This window comes from Phascolarctos cinereus, unplaced genomic scaffold, assembly GCF_003287225.1.
Source record: "Phascolarctos cinereus isolate Bilbo 61053 unplaced genomic scaffold, phaCin_HiC Scaffold_8;HRSCAF=390, whole genome shotgun sequence".
Classification (NCBI taxonomy): Eukaryota; Metazoa; Chordata; class Mammalia; order Diprotodontia; family Phascolarctidae; genus Phascolarctos; species Phascolarctos cinereus.
Window position 1 is genome coordinate 20,042,153 of NW_027556291.1, and position 6,463 is coordinate 20,048,615.

General features: G+C 40.6%; 1 pseudogene; it reads right to left on the reverse strand.

Moving 5' to 3' along the window:
• Nucleotides 1-474: 474 nt before the first annotated feature.
• Nucleotides 475-853, reverse strand: LOC110193000 (large ribosomal subunit protein eL31 pseudogene; annotated as a pseudogene).
• Nucleotides 854-6,463: the final 5,610 nt, after the last annotated feature.

Genomic DNA, 6,463 nt, shown 5'->3' on the forward strand with positions numbered 1-6,463 from the left:
TTTTTATGTTTCTCTTGAGTCTGTTTTTGAAAGTCAAATTTTCTGTTAAACTCTGGTCTTTCATCAGGAATGCTTGAAATTCTCTATTTTATTAAATATCCATTTTTCCCCTGAAGGATTATACTCAGTTTTGCTGGGCACGTTATTCTTGGTTGTAATGCCAGCTCTTTTGCCTTCTGGAATATCTTAATACTAGCTCTGCTCCTTTAACATGGTACCTGCTAAGTCTTGTGTGGTCCTGACTGTTGTTCCCTGGTATCTGAATGGTTTCTTTCAGGCTGCTTGATGTATTTTCTGGGAGTTCTTGAATTTGGCTATAAAATTCCTGGGAGTTTTCATTTTGGAATCTCTCTCAGGTTGTGATCAGTGGATTCTTTCCCTTTCTATTTGACTCTCTAAGTCTAGGATATCAATGAAGTTTTCCTTGATCATTTTTTTTTGAAATTTTATAACTTTATTTAAATGAAGTTCAATTTAGTTTTCATCTACATTGACCATCTGTAAATTTTTGAAAGTGGTGACAGGGTACATCAGTAACCAACGGATACAGCGTGTTTGGTGACTCTTCATCCTCATTGTGTTTCCTAGACAAACGCACTCAGATACAGTATGGGACATTCCTTATTCCTTTGGCCCAAACAGATTTGTTGAGTCTGGTGTCAATACATACATCTGGAGTTCCCATTTCTTTCATGGCAAATTTGCGGATTTCCTTTAGAGCCTGAGGAGCTCGTTTTTTTAAGCCTACTCCATGAATCCTCTTGTACATGTTGATGGTATGCTCTCTGGTCATCACCTCACTGTTGGCAGAACGTCCCTTCTTTTTCTCTCCACCTTTCTTTGCAGGAGCCATCCTGCCCGGGACCATGTCAGAAAGATGATAATTTCTTGAAATATGATGTCTGGGCTTTCTGGCAGTCTAGTAATTCTTATATTATCTCTCCCCATTCTGTTTTCCAGAATAGCTATTTTTTCTGATGAGATATTTTACGTTTTCTCCTATTTTTTCATTCCCTTGTCTGTGTTTTACTGTTTTCTTGAAGTTTCATGGAGTCATCAGTTTTCACTTGTCCAATTATAATTTTAAGGAATTACTTTCTTCAACGAGTTTTTGTGCTTCTTTCATTTGGGCAATTCTATTTTAAGGTATTATTTTCTTCAGTATTTTTTGTGCATCTTTTATCAAGCTGTTAAATATCTTCTCATTTTTCTTCCTTTGCTCTCATTTCTTTACCTAATTTTTCCTCTATCATTCTTATTTGCTGTTGGAAATAACTTTTTAGTTCTTCCAGGAATTCTTGTTGGGCTCAATTCACATTTTTTTCATTGAGGCTTTGCTTGTAACTGTTTTAACTTCATTGTCTTCTTCTACGTTTGTCTCTTGATCTTCCTTGTCACCATAGTGTATTTTTATGGTCAGGTTCTTGTTGTTGTTGTTGCTGTTTGTTTATTTTTCTACCTTATTTCTTGTTTTTGAACTTCGTGTTAAAATCAGGCTCTTTTCCCAGTGTGGGAGATGGAGGAACACTGTCTCAGCTTCAGGCTTTTTCTTCACTTCTGTTTTCAGTGCTTCCAAGGTTGTATGATCTGGGGAGAGGTGTGTTCTTACCCAGGAATGGACTCTGATTCCTTGAGATTGCAATTGATATGGTTCTTCAGAGCCCCTGTTCCCTTGAGACTGGACCAATATTGTTCCTCAGGGTCCCTGATCCCTTAGGACTGGAAGTGATACTGCTCCTCAGGGTTTCTGATCCATTGTGACCAAAAGCACTTTTGATCAAAAGTGCTCCTCTCTACCCTTGAACTGTGAACCAGAAGTGAGTATAGGCAATGGATTTGCCAAGCAGTGCTAGCACAGAAGTCCTATGTAATCTCTTTCTGACTAGTTGTCTCTGGCCTCAGAGCACCTAAAGAGGTTGCTGCTTCTGTTACCACCACCTAATCCCACCATTGGTGTTTCATCCACATGGGCTCCAGGCCAACCTTCACCTCCCACATCACAGATCTCTCTGGCTGACCTTATCTTGGGCTGGAAAAATGTCTTCCCCTGACCATTTGTTGGCTCTGCCAGTCCAGAATTCTATTTTTAAAGTTGTTTGGAGGGTAATGTTGGGAGAACTCAGCTGCATGCTTTCCCTACTCCATCATCTTGGCTCCATCCCCAGAAGTCTTCTGACTTGTTCTTGTTGAAGCTGTGGTGAGATTTTGCAATCATTTCTTCATTTTCTAGATGTTCACAAACTACCCTTTTTAAGAATACCTTTGAAAATTCTGCTTGGGGTTGAAGTCAAGCTCAGTAGCATGGAGTTTGTAGCGTGTTGCTTCCCTTTGTGAAAATCAAAGGCAAATGTCTTTCCTGTTTTTCCTAATTTTTCATAGATGATGTTGGCTCGGCAATCTAATCTAACAGCTCTTTTGTCACTCTATGATATAACTCATATTGGCCTGGTGACTTGAACTCATCAAGGACAAATATACATTTTCTTAGTATCTGTTTGCTTTTCTTGAGCATGAACTCCCATAACTTGCCCCTTCCTACCTTTTAAGTCTTCCTACAACTTACCTGTATACACACACACACACACACACACACACACACACACACACACACGCATACGTACACATACACATACACACTGCAATCTATTAACACTGGCCTCTTTGCTCTTCCTCACATAAGATATTCCATCACCCAACTCAAAGAATTTTCACTGGTTGTCCTCAGTGCCCAGAATTCTCTCCCTCCTTATCTCTACCTCCTGGCTTTCCTGGCTCCTGTCAAGTCCCAGCTAAAATTTCATCTTCTACAGGAAACTTTTCCCATCCCCTTATTACTAGTACCTTCTCTCTGTTGACTGTGTCCAATTCATCCTTTATATAACTTGTTTGTATATTGTTGTTTCCATCTTGTCTCCCCTATTAGAAAGTCCCAGACATTTGCAAGAAAAGAAGTATGACTCTGAGCCTCAGAGGTCAATATAAATATTAATGATAATGATAATAATGAATATAATCGTTTGAGGATTGTAAAGAACCTCATTTGATCCTCAAAACAGAGGTGGATGGAGAGTGTGGGTATGGAAGAGAAGGGGTGCATTGTGCTGTTCCTGAGGTTTTGGCACTTACATGCCCATTGCTGGTAATTAGTGAGTGGTTGGTACTGTTGGTGGAGTTGGCAGGCCCCTGATCCATAAGAGTTATTCCCTTTGATGGTTATGAAGTTAAGATGGTGATTGGAGTTAGGGGGCATTGTTATTCCTGGGGCTCTTGGATGATAATAATAATAATGAATAATAACTAACATTTATATAGTGCCTACTGTGTGCCAGGCAAATGTCTATACCAAGTACTTTACAAAAATTACCTCATTTGACCTCACCATAATTCTGGGAAGTGGGTGCTATTATTATTATCCCCATTTTGCTGATGATGAAACTGAGGCAAATGGGAGTTAAGTGACTTGCCCAAAGTCAAACTGTTAGTAAATGTCTGAGGCCATATTTGAACTCAGGTCTTCATGACACCAAGCCTGGTGTTCTAACCATTGTAACACCTAGCACCTCCCTCTGGGTCTACCAGTAAAAAGAAATCTCATTTCTGCCTTCTGCTGCTAAGGGCAGGCTTGTCTTCCTACCCGATAATGCCACCATGTCACTGCTGTTTCAGTGAAGGTCCAAAATACACAGGTAGTGGCTAATGGCTCTTTTGTCTTGTTCCCTAGCCTCTAACCCATGGCTGGTGATGTTATCCATGGAATGGAGGGGTTATGGAAGAAGGAGTAGCAAGTTACAGATCAAGGATAGGTAGGAACTTGAATGTTTCGCGTGAACAACTTGTTCTCTAGCCCCAGGTCAGAACTCCTTTTTGATATTTAACTATTCCCTGAAGGCTATGAATCCCTGTACCCTGTAACCCAATGCTTCTTCTCCCTGGCTATCTGTTCCCCTTGCCATATAATGTAGGATGCCATCCAGGCCTGTCCTCACCTAGCTACCTGTTTTTAAATTTTCAGGCTTTGTGATGGGGAAGTCGGGCAGGCTCTGCTGAGTTATTATGAGGAGTCCTCACAACTCAATGTGAACCTATAAATAAGCAAACATATTGGTATAAGGTATGAGAAGCAGCATCGCAGAGTGGATAGAAGAACAACTTTGAAGTCAGGAAAGCCTGAATTCAAGTCCTACAGCAGAAGTATACCAACTGTATAACCATGGGCAAGTCCCTTATTAAAATACCAGTGCCCTCGGCAGCTTGCTGTGGCTTTAAGTTACAGACGTGCTTTGTTTTATTCTACATAGGTTGCTGTGGTGGATGACCCTCATCATGATGGAATCACAGGCTAGGAAAGCACATCTACTTTGTTGTGGGCATCTGACAATTCCGTTGACACTAATATGAGTTCTCCTACTTGATAAGACTGGGAAGCACTGGTCTAGTCCTTTGGAGAAAATCTCACGTGTGGAATTCTTGTTAAGGCAGGAGTGGAGGGCAGCATCTTGGCCAGTCTAGATGGGAAAGGTCGCCTTCCCAATCCACCTTATAAATGAATCTCTGTCAGTAGGGCTGGCTCTACCCCAGGATAGAGAGTGATCTTTCTCTGAAAGCTCATACAGCACCAGACTGAGCGTTGACACTTTGCAATTGTTTTTGTCTCATGCGAAATCCCATTGATTCATAACAATTTGTACTGTGCAATATTATGACAGGGCTTTGTCTTGGTCATTCAATCATCCAGGATTTTAAATCCTAGCAAATGAACCCTCTCTCTTAACCAGTCCACGGATTTCACAAATAGTCACTTTATTTACGATCCTTTGCCTCAATGTATTGTTAGCAGAATAAAGAACTGGATGACCTGATGTCAAAGTGACTTTCTTGATAATCGGTAGAGGAAAACCAGGTAAAGATAGAGTAGTGTTGTATTGTGAGATTTCACATAACTTCTAGAAAGTTTTTTTGTCTCAAGTTAGTTGTATAACTAAAGATGGACTTGATTACAAAGGACGATGTGGCATAGTACAAAAAGAACTTTTCTCAGAGTATTTACTTACTTACTGATGAGATGTGAGCTAAAATACTAATTCTTATTTTTACTGGAAGGAATGTGGTGCAGTGATAAAAGAGCTAGAATTGGAGGCCATGGGCTATGCCACCTTACTGGACATTACACTCTTCTGCTTTTAGAGCCTCAGTTTCCTCCTCTGTAAAAATAAGGGTATCAGACTAGATAGTCTTTAAAATCCCTTCCATCTCTAAGTCTATGAGCCTATGGTCCTAAGACCTGTTAAAGTCTCTTCTAGCTTTAAAGGTATTGTCCTAGCTATGTGATCCTAGCTGTGAGCAACTCCCCAAAATGGAGATAATAGCCCTACTACCTGCCTCATCGAGGTGTTGTGAGGAAAGCTACTGTTCATATGACTTTAAGATTTTCAAAGTACTCGATAGAATCACCATACTCTTATGGGAGGTACACAAGAATTCTTGAGAAGGTAACCCTGAGCCAAGGTCTATGCAGGTAAATGAAGAGGAAAGTCAGGAGACACTGCTCTACTTTGGGGTGCAGCACTCCCTAGTCTCAGGCTCAGAGCAAAGTGAAAATCATGTGTGGTTGTCTCTCAAGGAAAGCTGCTTATCAGCCTTCTGGCTTTGCTACTGGAGTCATCACTGAGCTTCTTTAGAAGAGAAATGCTCAAATAAACCTTTTCCATATAACAAGGTGAAAACAAGTCTAGTTTGAGAACCACCATGATGCTAGCCAGGTTTTGTTTTGTTTTTTTTTACCCTTTCTGGGCCTTCATTTCCTCATCAGGAAAACCTAGGGAATTAGACTATCACAGACAAAAATTACAGAATCTCAGTAGATGGAAGGGAGCTCAGAGTCCATCTAGCTCAATTGTTTTCTGACTAAAAATTGCCGTAAGACCATGCCTCCAGTGAGAGGAGCTCACTGCCTCCTAAAGCAGCCCCTTCCATTTTGGGATTGCTGGAAATGTAAGACCTCCCTCATACCAAGCCAATATCTGCCTCCTTGCAACTTTTCTCCATTCCTTCTTGTTCTCTCTTTTGGGGCCAAGCAGAACAAGGCTGATCCCTCTTCCACGTGACAGCCCTTTGTATATTCAAAGACATTTATCATAGCTTTCCTAAATCATTTCTAGAGCTCAGATGTGTGATCTTGGGCTAGAGATATAACTTGGTGAAATTTCTCCTTTAGTTTTCTGATTACCACTTGGTCTAACATTATTCTTTGATGACTGTTAGAATTATTGAGGGAGGAGCTAGACAATATTCCTGCCTCCTACACTGCCATCTTGGCTGAGAATCATTGATAAAACTGTTAAATATAAGCTCAAGCATAGATCCTTGGGGTACTACAGTTGAGATTTCCTCCCAAGCTTATAGTAGCCCTTAATGACTATTCTTTGGGTCCAGTTATCCAGCCAGTTCTGAATTTACCTAATTT